The following is a 17,642-nucleotide window of genomic DNA, read 5'->3' as shown; positions in this document are numbered from 1 at the left end:
TTTTAGGAGTATCCATTGAAAAAATGAATTTATAACAAGCGATAAGGAATGTTATTTTGCACTCAATAATGTCCGCGTATTTATCATGTTTATAGATCGGTTACAATCCCAACACGAAAGTTACGTAATGGAAATCTAGCCGACAGCAATACACCGGAATGCCCTCACGGTCATACGATGTAAAAATTGTCTTGTTTGAAATGTATGTACAAAAAAAACAAATAAACAAAACAGTCGGAGTTAAAAAAAAAGTGAACAGATTATAATAAGCAAACTGTCTCATTGTTTATATGTGTAATACGATCATCAGTGGTTTTCATACTGTGCTCTCAGAAAGGAATTGTCAACATATTTTAAATATTAATTTCAGTCTTAGGGTGCATCGAGACTCTTCACTATATTTTATTGTTTTTTACAGCACTTTGACGAATTTTAAATAAAGTCCTGGTAATTTGAGACGAATTGATTAAATTCATTCATCCGTATGTTTTTTCGTTCGTTATCGCAAACTAGTAATCTACAAAAAAAAAAATCCACAACTTTTGTGAAATATTATCGATATTCAGCTATACTGGATTTCACAGTGTTTATCCTGGTCTAGAACGGAACACTTATACTGTCGACATTCCGTGAACATAGTGAAAGCATAGCCAGAGAAGCTTATTTATCGTCCTTTCTTTAGTATAAACATAGCATTTAAAAGCATCCTACTCGACATTTCGGTACATATAATGGTAATATATAACTGATTTTCTTTCTGTCGGTTTTCCTTATATATAATTCTATACCATAGCAAGATAAACTTATACTGTGAACATTTTCTATAACATAGCAAGATAAACTTATACTTTCGATATTTTCTATAACATATATAGCAAGATAAACTTATACTTTCGATATTTTCTATAACATAGCAAGATAAACTTATACTTTCGATATTTTCTATAGCATAGCAAGATAAACTTATACTTTCGACATTTTCTATAACATAGCAAGATAAACTTATACTTTCGATATTTTCTATAACATAGCAAGATAAACTTATACTTTCGACATTTTCTATAACATAGGAAGATAAACTTATACTTTCGATATTTTCTATAACATAGCAAGATAAACTTATACTTTCGATATTTTCTATAACATAGCAAGATAAACTTATACTTTCGATATTTTCTATAGCATAGCAAGATAAACTTATACTTTCGACATTTTCTATAACATAGCAAGATAAACTTATACTTTCGATATTTTCTATAACATAGCAAGATAAACTTATACTTTCGACATTTTCTATAACATAGCAAGATAAACTTATACTTTCGACATTTTCTATAACATAGCAAGATAAACTTATACTTTCGACATTTTCTATAACATAGCAAGATAAACTTATACTTTCGACATTTTCTATAACATAGCAAGATAAACTTATACTTTCGACATTTTCTATAACATAGCAAGATAAACTTATACTTTCGATATTTTCTATAACATAGCAAGATAAACTTATACTTTCGATATTTTCTATAACATAGCAAGATAAACTTATACTTTCGACATTTTCTATAAAATAGCAAGATAAACTTATACTTTCGACATTTTCTATAAAATAGCAAGATAAATTTATACTTTCGACATTTTCTATAATATAGCAAGATAAACTTATACTGTTGACATATGTTCTATAGCATAGCTATAAAAGATTGCCATGATAACATTTCTTATATAAATTGCTATCATAATGAGGGAGAGTTTCTGGTAGCATATATTAACATACAAACACCGGGTTTTTACATTCATGAGCAACACGACTGATGCCACATGTGGAGCAGGATCTGCTTACCCTTCCGGAGCACCCGAAATCATCCCCAATTTTTGGTGGGGTTCGTGTTGCTCAGTCTTTGGTTTTTTATGTTGTTTTGTGTACTGTTGTTTGTCTGTTTGTCTTTTTCTTTTTTAGCCATGACGTTGTGAGTTTATTTTCGAATTATGAGTTTGAATTTCCCTTTGGTATCCTTCGCCTCTCTCTTGTACAACACATATATGTGGTTTGATTGCATATGTAGGGTCAAAAGCGAATTTATTAAAGGGGCAAGATAAATTATTTGTTCTGTTTAAACTATGCTTCATGATATGAAAGTTAACATTAAATGTATAAAAGTCTACAAATATAATTAGATGTTTTGATTAAAATTTAGATCTCTTAAGTGGCTATTTTGCTTTTCATTATATTTTCTTGTTTACAATGGATCTGCACTAAGAACAGTACTTCAATAACTATATCAAGAAACTCCAATTCTAATAAAATACAACAATTGCTTTTGTCAAAAGAGTTTCCTAATTATGACAGCAACGAAAAGATTATAATAGAAGACATATATTTTATACAATAATGGGTTATTGGTAATCGGTACTTACATATTGCATATTATTTAATTCATCATTAATAAGACGTTTCCAATCTTGACTTTTGATATAAGGGTTTGAGGGGGAAATACTAAAGCTAAAAGAATTAGCACTTAAACATAACTCATTATATGAAATAAGAGGCGGAAAATACCAAAAGAAGAATCAAAACTCAAAAGTCAAAGAGATAAAATCACGAATAACAAGAATGTGTCCATAGTACACGGATGCCCCGCTCGCACTATCATTTTCTATGTTCAGTGGACCGTGAATTTGGGGTCAAAACTCTAATTTGGCATTAAAATTAGAAAGATCATATCATAGGGAACATGTGTACTAAGTTTCAAGTTGATTGGACTTCAACTTCATCAAAAACTACCTTGACCAAAAACTATCGTAGGTGGGGCATAAAAAAAAAACGACAATAGACAAACAATAGTCTACAAAACACCTTTATCTTATCGTAAGTATACCATGCTAATAACAAAAGATCTGCAATTGGCGAACATGTTAGTTTAGTACAAATTATGGTTTATTTCTATTTCACTTGTACAGCAACACGTTCTCGTCCTAAATATGGCTGAATCCATCTTTCATGTATATTGTCTTTTGGGTTTCTTCTTTAATTGATGTTCACATGGATTGTATACTATATTGTTAACATCTGTCCATTTAATAAAAGGGATGTAAGGTTTGTCTTCGACTGTTTTCGGAACAAAATCTTAACGAAATGACTTCTGATTTCCTTTTCAATTAAACATTTAATTATCAAACTTTTTATCGATATACACTTATTCCGGAAACAGAAAGAATTCGAGTTCCATTTTTTGTTTCTTAACATCAAAGCCATTTCTAAATTATTGCATTAACAAGAAACCTTCTAAATTGTATGTCAGAAATGCTAAAATTGCTAATCTGCAGAGATGTCGAAATAATGAGAGATCTTGATCTAATTATAAATATTCCTTTGACAGACATTAGATCTTAATTGAATTCGTCTTAAGAACAATTTTAATGTTTAATATCTGTATGTCTCTGTGGTAATCGCTGGTTTAATCACAGCTTATAGCTGTATCTTGGTTTACTGGTATTTAATTATCCGTCTCATCAAAAGTCGTATATCAAAGAATGTGGTCTTATAATAAGTTCCCATCATAATTCATAGAGGGGCGGATAGATTTATAATAAAGCAAAGAGGTATCTTCCCACCTTAGCCAAGGACAACCACTGCTAGAACTACGGGACATACTAACCAATTCCACTTTGATGTTTTACAAAGAAAATGACCCAAGGAAGTCAGAACTTGGCTCATTATAATTCTATTATGGATTTCTGTCTAGTATAACTAAGCAAATTATTTCCTGTTTTAATTTCGTTTGATGAATATGATTTCTTTTTCGAGATACATGTTTTGTAGCACAAAACAAGTTGTTTCTGACTTTATATCCGTTGAAGTTATTATGCTTTCATTATTTTATATAAATCGAAATAAACAAGATTTTCTATTTGTTTTATCTATTTCAATAAACGATTATGATTGACCTAAGTGTTGCATAGTTTAGGTATACATTAACGAAGAAACTGATTACTGATACAAATTTTAATGAATATCAAAATTCAGAACGAACATAGCGAAGTCACTTAATTTTGTGTCGCTGGGTTGCTGTCTCATTGGCATATTCCTCCAATCACTTTTTTGTTCATACATATAGAAGAAGGAAATATATCGTATTTGATATAATGAATGAATTATTGAAGAAAAGTTTCCTTTTAAAGAAATTTGAAAAACGCCAAAACACGTTTCCTTTCGATCAAATTTAACAACAAAAGCATATCCGTCCAACGCCTGTTCCATTTATAAAAAGGAAACACCTTAAAGCCATAAACTGTAGATTTTTCAAAAATAAACAAAACATAAGGTTGGTCCAAAAACAAAATGTTAACAATGAATAGAAATAATCACAGGAAAAGGAAAGACATAATACAATAGAGCTTTCTTTATCATATATTAAAGTCGGTTATATTGAATGGTATTGATTAATGTCAAGGCGAGTTCACTACACAAAATGAATGGTGATTATTGATAGTTTAATATATAAAACAAAAGAAGGAAACAAACAAACAAACAAACAAATGTAAGAAGTGTACGTTTATTCGTGTGAACGACGCGTGTTTATGAAAAAAACCCATTCATTTTGTACCCTTAAGACCAGAAAGTTGGAATCCCAAACAATAAAATGTCTGGAAAACTTCAAAAACTCAACAGAACAGTTAAAACCGTCTAAAGTAAACACGGACCAATCAATCAATCAATCAATTAAAACCGTCTATAGTCAACTACGTCTAATTACATACTACATTGGCTGGAAATTGACATACTAAATAGATCATTGAAATCACGCCTTTACCAAAGCACTGGCTATACTGATCGGATGGTATACTCGGGGTCATACATAGTCCACAAGCAGAGGGTTCGATCCAGTGGTAGCAAAAAAACCAAAAGTGCGATATTGATTCCAGTAAACACAACAAAGCCATATATGAAGGACTTAACAATATAAAACGAAGAAGATGTGGTATGAATGCCACTGATGAGACATCTCTCCTACAGAGACTAAATGAAGTAGAAGGTTACCAACTATATATTTAGGTCACAGTACGGCCCTCATCAATGAGCAAAACCCATATCGCATAGTAAGCTACAAAAGGCCCCGAAATGACACATGTAAAACAATTACTGTGACTTGACTGTTAGTGTTGCTCTCCACCTATTGCAACTTATTCAAAATTCTGGCCAAATTGCAATTTGTTTTATAAAACCAAACTGTTCAGCTGGTCAGAAATTTGAACAAACTGAAAAAATCAGTCTGACAGTTTGTATAGAAATGTTATTGTTATTGTCATGCTAAAGGTGATGGATAGAAATTTTGAATTGCTATAAAATTTCTATACAAACTGTTAGACTGATTTTTCATAATAACATTGAAGTGGAATTAAAGTCTGATATGATTGTAAGTATGCTTTATTTTATCACCTTGCACTTTCACGACTTGACTGTGGTTTTCTACAGCAGTTTGTTCAAATTTCTGACCAGTTGAACAGTTTGGTTTTATAAAACAAATTGCAATTTGGTCAGAATTTTGAATAAGTTGCAATAGGTGGAGAGTAACACTAACAGTCAAGTCACAGTAAAACGAGAAAAACTAACGACCTGGTTTATGTATAAAAAAATTAACGAAAAACATATAAGTTGACTATAGTTCTATATAAGAAGGAAGTAGACACACAGAAGTTGGATAAGAAGATATTTTCTTTTGCGATTTCCTTAATCGTGTTGTTTCATTACTCATAAATTTATTTATTGCACAACTTCCAGAAAAGAGGTTTCTTTGTTTAAAATCCAACAGAAAACACGCTAGCGCGAAAATGTTCATTGCCAGTTTTTGATTGTACCAATTACTTGAGTTGTAAAAAAGAACTGGTCCCTCAACTATATTTTTAGTATATAAATAGCTATAGGCAAACGCTCATGTAGACTAGGGTATCTATGTATTCAAACAACCCCCGGTCACTGCACGTTCTTCTTGACTGGGGAAATTCTTAAGGCGAATTCAATTAAGGTCTTACATCTTTGAAAAAGAATTTCAAGTAGCTTTATTTCCATACTGCAATAAACTTTGTAAAAATATAAAACGCCTATTTGAACAGTCATGATCAGTTCTAACCTCTCTTAAAATCTGGTAGGAACTTTAAATAGAACTTTCCTAGCACAGGCAGGAGAGTTTTCCTAGTACAGGCAGGAGAACTTTCCTATCACAGGCAGTAGAACTTTCCTAGCACAGGCAGTAGAACAGTTCTCCTGACACCTTTAGAAAAGTTTTTGACAGCAGCGGTTTTACCATAGACCAGTCATCGGTGTCTGAGCAAAAATGAGCCAGCGGCTCTTTCCACAAAAAAACTTTGAAGTAAAAATACCCGTAAGTCATACACATTTCAGTGTAGCTTACGATCAATTTTATTCGTATCGTGGGTATCGAGGTGCAATTCGGACGCAAGAGCTTTTTACAGTGTTGTTTCCATTTTGTTTACCCTTGTATTTATATTTTACTGAATTTGTACTTTATCGAGAAAGTGTAAACTATATACGGTATGTACAATCAACTATAAACACTAAAAGTCTTTTTATCGGAGTCTTTGTTAATTTACTATCAACTACAAAAACTTTTTTGTTGGCGTCTTTGTTAGATTTATTTAGTCATTTGTGTTGTATTTCTGTGATGTATGTTTATACAGTTTAGGCTGCTGGGTCCCAATTATTGTCACATTAACCTAACATGTCTGTTTGGGTTCCTCAGCCAATAGTGTCAATACAACGGCACTATAAACATCTGTCATACAAGTGTGAGGTTCAGCTAGCTTTAAGACCCGGTTTAATTCACCATTATCTTCGGAAAATGCCTTTACCAAGTCACTCGTTTCGTTGGTTGATAACGTTTGATTTTGTTAGTTTTTATGAACTTCCCTTTTTTAATTTACCTTTGAATTCGGTATTTTTGTTATATTGCTTTTGTGGAACAGATTCTGAGAGTTCTAACCTAGACCAGATTCTCTAGCCTAGAACTGATTCTGGAAGTTCTATCACTAGAACAGTTTTGGACATACAGCTCCATCTATTTATTTATATTGTTATATATTTTATTAATCTTACAAATCCTTATTTATTACTGATTTATTTGTTTATTTGTTTATTTATATTTATTCATTTTCTTTCTTATTTTTGAAAACTCATTTAACTATATTTTTTAAAACTTTATCTTCATCCAAAGCTACATTATTTCAAACAACATATTCTGGTATATCGTTGTTACTTTTGATGATTAATTATTTAGTAGTGTTTTTATTTTGTTTTATCGTTGTTTTTTCCTAGCTAAAAATATGGAAAATTTTAGCGCGTGCCTAAATTTACGCATTGATATTAAACCACGCGCATGTATCATTACACAATATGGTAAAATGTCAGAGAAACTCGGGTATAAAAATACGCTCCGAGAAAAAATAGGAGGGGGTAACAGCATAGAATATAACGGACAAAAAGTGCAGAATAAATGGCTAAAAAAAGCATAGAGAAAATATTTTTTCCAAGAACAGTTCTAGGGTAGAACTGTTTAGAACAGTTGTATGACAGATTATTCTGACAGTTTTAAAGTGAGGTTAGAACTGACCCCAACTGTCACGTGTACAGAATCAAAGATGCTATTTAAAAAACAAAATGTTTGCATTTTTTTTTTTGCCACACAAGCACTGAACTGCTGATTCCACGTTTCTAGAAACAGGAATGTAAGATGTTTGTCAGCAGTAAGGATCATTTCACGTTTTCAAAGAATGTCAACGCGTGTTTTAATAGTATTTAGTACTTGAGACAAATCTTCAGATGACATATACAAGTTGAGAATGATGCATTAGAAGTATAAAAAGTTAGCAACAAAAAAACATTCACGGTTAGTTTTTTTTACAAGAAAAACACATCAGATATAAATATGATATAATCATATTTTCACTTATATTTTTATTTTTAATGATATACCGGTATCATACATTAACAAAAACAGATAAATCTATTTGTTACGTGACTGAAATCTAAACGTCCTTCGCTTGTCCTTTAAATTATTCACATTTAGAATACTATATATATTTATATTTATATATTGTAGTTTTTACTACTTTTTATTAGGTATTGAAACAAATGTATTCTTTAGCATATAACAAATTCGCATTGGGTCATTCAATTGGACTTGGTAGAACCCATTCTTCTCTCAAAAGGAGTCCTTTTAACAGGAAAAACTCAATTGTTCACTTTTTAGTATTTTAGTTTGAAAGTTTACGGATAATTCTTTTGTCTCGCATAATTGAAAATTTCTGGATATACGATTGTATGCAGTCTTTTTTATTTAATAAAAAGTATAAGTTTAATTTTGAATTTGGTACACTTGTACGCATTTACAAGTTTCTATGACAAACTCACCGAAATAGTCTTGGATTTTTAGTGCCTTCCAACACTGATATTTAACCCCAAGATAAAAATTGTAAACAGAGATCTGCTTTACGTATGATTTCATACTTATTTGTTGGTTGGAGCGTCCCGTTATCTTTTCTCTTAGTGAAAGAATATTCATTCTAATAAATTGAACCAGAAATGTGACAATCTAAGAAATGTGAAAGACTGATACATGCAAAATTGTCTTGGTCTCCATTAATTTGCAGTAATTTACAGATAATGGCATTCGTCCTAGAGAGAAATTTTAGTTTTGCAGCATTTTTATTAAACATTGAACCAAGATAACAGTACAAATTAAAACTTGTCTAATAAAGTATAAGGCTTGTCCTTTAATGTATTAAGATACTGAAACACAGGCACTTGTCTCTGAATTTTGTTTTACTTATATACTATACTACTACTACTACCTATCCTCTTCGCTCCTGACAGAGCATAAGGTCGCCACAAGATTTAGCCATCCAGCTCTGTCTTTAGCCTTTGTTTCGGCTTCTCCCAAGGTCATGTCAAGCTCCTTCAGGTCTGCTTCAATTGTTCGACGCCAGGTGGTTTTGGGTCTTCCTCTTGGTTTCTTCCCCTGGGGCGTCCATCCAAGAGCTATCCTGGTTATATTGGATACAGGCATCCTGAGAACATGCCCCAGCCATCTGAAGAGCCTCTGTCGAATTTCGTTTTTTTTTACTTATTTACTTTTATATAAAAAAAAAATTTCAGAGACAAGTGCCTGTGTACTGAAAACCTGTAAACATGTCTGTGTATAGCAAGTTAATGTTACCTTCCATTTAAATCCAGACCCGAAAGTATGACTGGGGTAAAGAAATATGGTAATTCCTGTACTAATTCCGTCCGGTAGTATAGTAAATCCCTTGCTACAATGGGGCATGTTGTTTGAATTAGAAAAAGAAATTATATGCACTATAGTGCTTTGAATACAGAGCCGAATTATGAGTATTGGTTTTCTTTCTGTTTCTTTTTTTCCTGCAGCGTTTCCATCCCAGTTTAATTATACATATTATTTTTGTTTGAGTAAAAGCTGCTAACTCTGTGACAGTTCTAGCAGATCCGAGCTGTATCTTTTCAAGTTTGCTAATATTAGCTTTCCCGCGATTATTTAAAACATTACATACATTTTTTAAAGTGGTCTTACATATACAAATACAGTTTATCTGCAAAGTTTATAATTAGATTTTCGTAAAACGTTTATGTGTTTATTTGCCTTACATTTAATGTTATTCACTGATCTGAGTGTTCGTTTTAACATTACTGTCAAAATTTACATCCAAATGTTTATGTGACATGCATAATAATTTACTAAGAAATTCAAGGCAGTAGCCATTACCTTGACCATCCGTCTAGCTTACACAAGTCAAAAGCAACAACAGATTTGATACGCAGTTCATCAAGACCCGAGCTGCTGAAAGAAGCGTCATCAGCAGACAGTCTACCTTGGGAAATAATTTCATCAACTATAGATATCATTAATATATATAATAAATGGTAGGGGTCCTAGAACTGATCATTGTGGGACTCCAGCTGAAATAATACAAACTACAGATGATTTATTCTTGATTATAACTCTTTGTTGTCTCTCTTGTAAATGAAAAAAAAAATACCTTTCACTCCATAGAAAAGTAACAAAAACGAAGCAGCTTACTTCAATTTCTTCTTGAAGCATTAAGAAAATAGTTGTACATTTCTTAGTCTATTGGTTGATATAAAAATAAGGAGATGTGGTATGATTGGCAATGAGACAGCTATCCACCAAAGTACAAATAAAGTTGATGTAAGCAATGATAGGCAACCGCACGGCCTTCAACAATGAGAAACCCCATACCGTATAGTCGGCTATAAAAGGCCCCGACATGAAAAATATGAAACAATTCAATTGAGAAAACTAACGGCCTAATTTATGACAAAACAATTTACGAAAAACAAATATGCAGCCATGAACCAACGCCAACTACTGAACTACAGGCTCCTGACTTGGGACAGGCACATAAAAAATGTGGCTGGGTTAAACATGTTTATGAGCGCTCAACCCTCCCCTACCCTGGGGCAGTGGTGTCACAGCACAACGTAAGAACAAACTATAAAAATCAGTTGAAAAAAGCTTAACTCATCACAGTTAACTGCATTTGGACTGATATTCATATATATATATATTTGCAGCAATCTTTCAGCTGTATGACACAAAGTTCAAGTGATTTATTAACAAATATTTTTAAATTAATAGCTATATTTTGAAGGACAAATTTTAAACATCTGGACCGGAAGATTTATTAGTCTTAAGAGTTTGAATTACATCAACAATTTCATTCATTCTAAGAAAGTATCATAGATTTTATTTTCCGTTTTAGGGAGAAACCGGAAAGATTATTTGGAAACAAGACAACATATTTGTTCAACAGATCACATTTCTGTTGATCTGCATACATTACAAAGTTTAACTTAAATTTTCACCAATTTTTCTTTCGCATTTAAAAAAAATCTTTTATTCTTGTTTCTTTGGGGTTTTTTGTCGGCTTCTCTTTGAAACTTTTGAACTTTTTTTCTATTTTGTCTCTAATGTGGATTTCTCTCCTAATTTCAGGATCAAACCCTGATTTATCTTCTCTCTCCCGGTTATAAGGTCTGAAGGAATATATTCTTTTATTATCTTAAGAATAACATTAACAGTACCAATTGTGTACACCAGAAGCGCATTTCGACAGATTAATGTCTCTTCGCAGTAATGCTAAGTCCAAAATATTTGAAAATCCAAAACCCAATACAAACGTTGAAGAGCAGACAAAACCAAAAAGATAAAAAGGACCAAAAAGACACGTACGTTTACAAGTCTCGCACATATCATCCCGGTTGACTTACCTTTTGTTTTGATTTTAAATGTGTGTTCGTCCTTAATATACATGAAATATTTGCCACTGGAAGTTAAATGAGCAACAAAGAAAAATCAAAGTACTGAAGTACTGAACATCGGATGACCGCAGGTTCTTGTGGATGGCCAAAAGCACATGTCACAGAAATAGATCACATCTCTATACCTGAAACTGAGGTTAATTTACAGAGATATATTTTTTTCTGATACAAGTTCGTGCATGGATGATGAATAAATGACAGGAAATTCAACCGCACCGTAATAACTATTATATTGTAGTGATACAAATCAGTATACCTGGGACTATTATACTAATATAATAATAGTCCCAGAGTATACATTGGTTTGTTGTCATATTTTATATTAATATTACGGTTGCATGTATATATAATTTTCATCTATTTGTATATCATTCTATTCTACTGTTCTAATTATAGTGCAGTGCAATTGCATGGTGGACACTCTTCTGTAAAAAAAACGCAAAACGTTCTTGAGATATTCTCCCGTAAGCTTTAACACAATTTTTCGGTACGTGTGCATAGATATCATCAATGATTTTTTACTTTTATATATATAACTAACGACAATACATTTTCATATTATTAATTTGTGTTTTAATAAAAATATTTATAGGAGTATCCATTGAAAAAATGAATTTGAAACAAGAGATAAGTAATGTTATTTTGCACTAGATAATGACCGCGGATCTATAATTTTTATAGATCGGTTGAAAACCCAAAACTAATTTGCATAATGGAAATTTGATCAAATTTAGGCGATAGCAATACATCGATTTGACCTCACGGTCATCGCGATGTAATTAATCAATCACTTACACATGATGAAAAAATTGCTGACAAATTAACAATGTGAATAGTAAAAATACATGTATTTGGTAAAAACATACTTCTGTTATTATTAATTTTGCAGCTTGAAAAACTTCTTCAAAATAGAAGTTCTATCTAGAATATTATTTTTCTTATTCTAATACAATAATATACTTAACTTTAGATGTTTAAGTAATAAATTGTTGCAATAGGATTCAAAAGCAAAAATCAAGGAATTCTCAAAATGTTTGACAAAATGTGATTTATACAGACTGCTATAAATCACTTGTTTTGCAGATTCAAATCAGAAATAATGCAAACATTGAAATAGCTCTTGTAGCAATTTAAGAGGTGTAATTTGACACCAAGGGAACTTTTCAAAAATATTAACATTGATTTAATATGAATATTAATTTTGCATTTAAAAAAAAAAAGGACCAACTTGGATTATTATTGACATTTATTCTATAAATGTAATTCCATTTTCTTTTTTTTAGTACACAGGTTAAAATCAATTATACGTACCGCTTACAACTGCTGAAAAATTGCTGAGACTGGTCATACAAAAATCAACACATATTTAATTGCAAATAAGCGAGAAGACGTACAAGTAACAAGAATTCTTCTACGTAAATAAATCACAGGAAGAAGACCAGATGCTCTTACAAGTGTTGACAAATAAAGTTTAGCAAATTAAATCTAATATATCTATTTCTGACAGGAATGCATTTTATAATTTAATTCATATATAACTTGTAGACAAGTGTCAAACAATTATGTAATTGGTTAAGCAGTGTTTCTTTTCAATGTTTTTTTTCTGTATTGAAACTACGCATGTAAAATTATTTTCAAATTATAATTGAAAAAAGATAAGAAAACTTTTCAAAATCTGTTCAGAAATATATCATGATGATTTTTGCATGTGATAAATATACCATTGGAAACTGTATCAGGGAATGTATATACTCCCCTCCCAATTTGTAGAATTTTCCGTCCAATTGTTTTCTAGTATAAAAATCTTTAGTAGAATGATATGTGTGTATCCATATGGAACTACGGCAAAAGTAAACAATTCCGCCATTGAATACAACTGCTTTTAAAACCTTAAAAATAAATTCAGGATTTTTTAATTATTATAATTTTTAAGTTGTATTTATATGTTTGTGTCGATGGACAATATCAGAAAATAGAGTAAAGATTTACATGTAGGGGATTTTTTCCAATTTTCTGATTTTTGCTTATATAATAGTTAACATTATCATTACAAGATGGTTGTTTGTTGCTAATTATTTGCTTATAGATAAATGGAGCTCAATCAGTATGATTCAGATGATTACAAGAACAGACTAAACAGTAAACAGAAAATATGAAGGAACACCAACTTATTGTTAAACAGTAGCAATGAGACTTCAACTTTTATTTCAGTCAGAGAACATGACACTTCATCTTTTTCGATGGTTCATTTAAGTTTTGCACCGCTCACATGGATCGACAAAATTTGACCGATAGATTTGTAGATACTGTGTTGATAAATGATCCATTCACTATCAGCGAAATTTATCCCCAACACTAACCATACCATAAAAGTTCAGAAAAAATGAAATCGAGAACCGAGAAAAAGTTAGATACAGTCAGGATTTTTCATACTAGATATGGAAAAAATTGCATTGAACAAACATAAGGGTCCGGAATTTTTTCAAGGTGCAGGGAAAGTTTCTTTATTTCTGTATTTTTAGGCTATTTTCTCTATTCTCCAATGTTTCTATTCTTTATATTTTAGCACCCCATTTTCCCCTAAGGATTCTTTATATTTTGCCTATATTTTTCTATTATTCCCCCTTTTATTTACAATCTTTTGTCCATTGTTATCTGTTTTGTATATCCCAGACCGCCATACATTGAAAAATAATTTGACATAAATTATGCATCCAACGAATAAAATTGAGAATGGAAATGGGGAATGTGTCAAAGAGACAACAACCCGACCATAGAGCAGACAACAGCCGAAGGCCACCAATGGGTCTTCAATGCAGCGAGAAACTCCCGCACCCGGAGGCGTCCTTCAGCTGGCCCCTAAACAAATATGTATACTAGTTCAGTGATAATGGACATCATACTAAACTCCAAATTATACACAAGAAACTAAAATTAAAAATGATACAAGACTAACAAAGGCCAGAGGCTCCTGACTTGGGACAGGCGCAAAAATGCGGCAGGGTTAAACATGTTTTTTGAGATCTCAACCCTCCCCCTATACCTCTAGCCAATGTAGAAAAAAAAAAACGTACAACCGTACGCACAGTAAAACTCAATTTAAGAGAAGTCCGAGTCCGATGTCAGATAGGAAACAAACGAAAATAAACAAAATGACAATAATACATAAATAACAACAGACTACTAGCAGTTACTGACATGCCAGCTCCAGACCTCAATTAAACTGATTGAAAGATTATGTCTTCATCATATGAATATCAGGCACAATCCCTTCTGTTAGGGGTTAAGTATTATACCATCATAAAATATATGAGAAGAACATAACCCGTGTCATACCAACAACTGGTTTTAGAATAAATATGTTTAATTCCGATGCAAAGTGAATCAATATTAAAGCCAAAATATGCAATCTTTAATGACCTGACAACAGTATCGTAACTATATCCTTTCTTAATAAGTCTGTTTAAAGGTTTTGTTAGCTTTTGAGGTGAATACTGACATTTTTGTGCTTTGTAAAGAATATTACCATAGAAGATTGGATGTGAAATACCCGAACGTATATAATGTCTGCATGTTGAGTTATATTTACGAATGATGTCCTTATACCGATGATAAAATTTAGTAAATGTTTTGACTAGTTTATGATATCGAAAACCCTGGTGTAATAATTTTTCAGTAATACATAAATTTCTCTCGCTAAAATCTAATACGTTGTTACATACACGAGCGAATCGTACAAGTTGAGATATATAAACACCATAAGATGGTGACAAGGGAACGTCACCATCTAAAAATGGATAATTAACGATAGGAAATGAAAAATCATCTCTTTTATCATAAATTTTTGTATTAAGCTTCCCGTTAATGATATAGATATCAAGATCGAGGAAAGGACAGTGGTCATTATTAGTATTAGCTTTATTTAAAGTAAGTTCAACAGGATAAATTTCTTTAGTATACATACTGAAGTCGTCATTATTGAGAGCCAATCTATCATCCAAATATCTAAAAGTATTGTTAAATTTTTGTATCAGATGTTGTTTCGATGGGTCTTTGCTGATTTTAGTCATAAATTGTAACTCATAACAATACAAAAACAGGTCAGCCATAAGTGGTGCACAGTTAGTCCTCATTGGAATTCCGATAACTAGACGATATACGGAATCTCCAAAGCGAACAAAAATGTTATCAAGTAAAAATTCAAGGGCAGATATAGTATCAAAGCATGTCCAATTGACATAGCTCTTTTGTTTGTTCCTACTAAAAAATGACCTAAAATAGTTTGAACATATGTATTCGCATTCCGACTTTTTAAATGCCCATTTAATTAGGTGTGTAAATTTTTTCTTAATAAGAATATGAGGCAAAGTGGTATGTAGGGTAGAAAAATCAAAACTTTGAATAGATTCAAAATCACCAATATATGCATGCAATTTATCAAGTACTTCCAACGAGTTTTTGACACTCCAAAAGTAGTTAATTCCACTATTTTCAAAGGCCTTATTTGAACAATTTATCATCAGGTTTTTGATTGTACCAAGTGTACTAATAAGTAGAATAGACAATTTAGTAGTGGAACAATGGCTTGAAGACGAAATAAATCTATATTTGTAAGGTGATTTGTGTAGCTTCGGAAGCCAGTACATAGTTGGGACTTTCATTGTATTTGGTTCTGATTGTAAAGAAGTAGCTAATAGTTTATGTTTGAAACAGATATCGTTTTCTGAAAATGAAGTCAGTTGGAATGTTGGTGAATTCGTGATTTCCTTTTGCAGAACCTCAATGTAAAATTTACGTCAAACTATAATGATATTATTAGCAGCTTTATCAGCCGGGACAAAAACAAATTCCTTGGCTAGTTCTTTTAGTTTATGTTTGATACGAGAAATAGGATTTTTATGGTTGTTGTTAAGAGTACCTTTATGAACGCGAATTGGCTTTTTCTTAATGCGCAATGTATCTATACCACTAAAGGAAGAGACCGATTTCATTGATCCGCAACTCCTCTGAAACCATACAAAGTCGGAAATATTTGTGATATAACGTATAAATGTAGTGTTTTGTACTTCCTTAATTTGTCTTTGAAACAATTTTTTCTCCACAGAAAACGCCAATTTTTGAGAAAATATCCAAATTCGGAGACCGTTATCGATCCTTGTCTTATACGCTTTCGCGCATGCTCAGTCGACGTACTGCCCGTAGAATTTAACTTTATATATAAATAATATAGGACTATGGTGTAGATTAAAAATTACACCATTCCAGACCCTTTTGTTTTCCGCATAATTAATATTACCAATAATTAACAAGTTCCGGGTCGAATCCGATACCGATTCCAATAGTATATGTCACATTTACCTGATCCCTGTTACCTATTTTGTAACGGCGTTCCGCCTCTGTCAGGCGCAAAACCAAACGGTGTATTCAGAATTTGCTATAAACACGGGTAATAATCACACCTAAACATCGTCATTATACAGGGAATAACTGTGCACCTTATAATCAGCGTGACTTTACCAAATGACAATACGAATTCTAAAAATCAAGGCTAAAAATAAGTCGTAGGTTCTTTAATTCAGTCACAGACCTGTGATGTCGCGGGTATGGTCTAGTACTTATGAAAATATTAAAGGAGATGCGTTATGATTGCCAATGAGACAACTATCCACCAAAGTACAAATAAAGTGGATGTAAGCAATTATAGGCAACCGTACGGCCTTCAACAATCAGAAAAACCCATACCTTATAGTCGGCTATAAAAGGCCTCGCCATGAAAAATATGAAACATTTCAATTGAGAAAACTAACCGCCTAATTTATAACAAAACAATTTACGAAAAACAAATATGACAGACATAAACCAACGACAACCACTGAACTACAGGCTCCTGACTTGGGACAGGCACATAAAGAATGTGGCGGGGTTAAACATGTTTGTGAGTGCTCAACCCTCCCCTAACCTGGGACCGTGATGTAACAGCACACCATAAGAACAAAGTATAACAATCAGTTGAATAAGCCTTAACTCATCAGATCGATACAAAGCAGAAAAACATCAAACATAAACACAGACCGGACGTTGCAGGGTATTAATCCATCCCTCAAACCTAACAACAAAACGGACACTAAGTACAGATCTGAGAGTATTCGCAGTTACGGACAGCTAGTTTAAAGCTAATAACAACTAATAAAAGAAATCATGGATTTTCAACTACATTATTTTTTTTGTTTTTTGTTTTTGGTAGGAAAAGAGGAATAACCCATAT

At 32.0% G+C, this 17,642-nt stretch overlaps 1 long non-coding RNA gene across 1 annotated transcript in view; it reads left to right on the top strand.

Annotated features, from left to right (window-relative positions):
* The window catches only part of LOC127734681 (uncharacterized), a 62,056-nt gene that overhangs the window by 44,167 nt on the left and 247 nt on the right, over positions 1–17,642 (top strand). The gene's annotated exons all lie outside the window — the stretch shown is intronic.

Source organism: Mytilus californianus, unplaced genomic scaffold (genome assembly GCF_021869535.1).
Source record: "Mytilus californianus isolate M0D057914Y unplaced genomic scaffold, xbMytCali1.0.p SCAF_3, whole genome shotgun sequence".
In the NCBI taxonomy this organism is placed as follows: Eukaryota; Metazoa; Mollusca; class Bivalvia; order Mytilida; family Mytilidae; genus Mytilus; species Mytilus californianus.
This window is presented reverse-complemented; position numbering and strand designations above follow the sequence as displayed.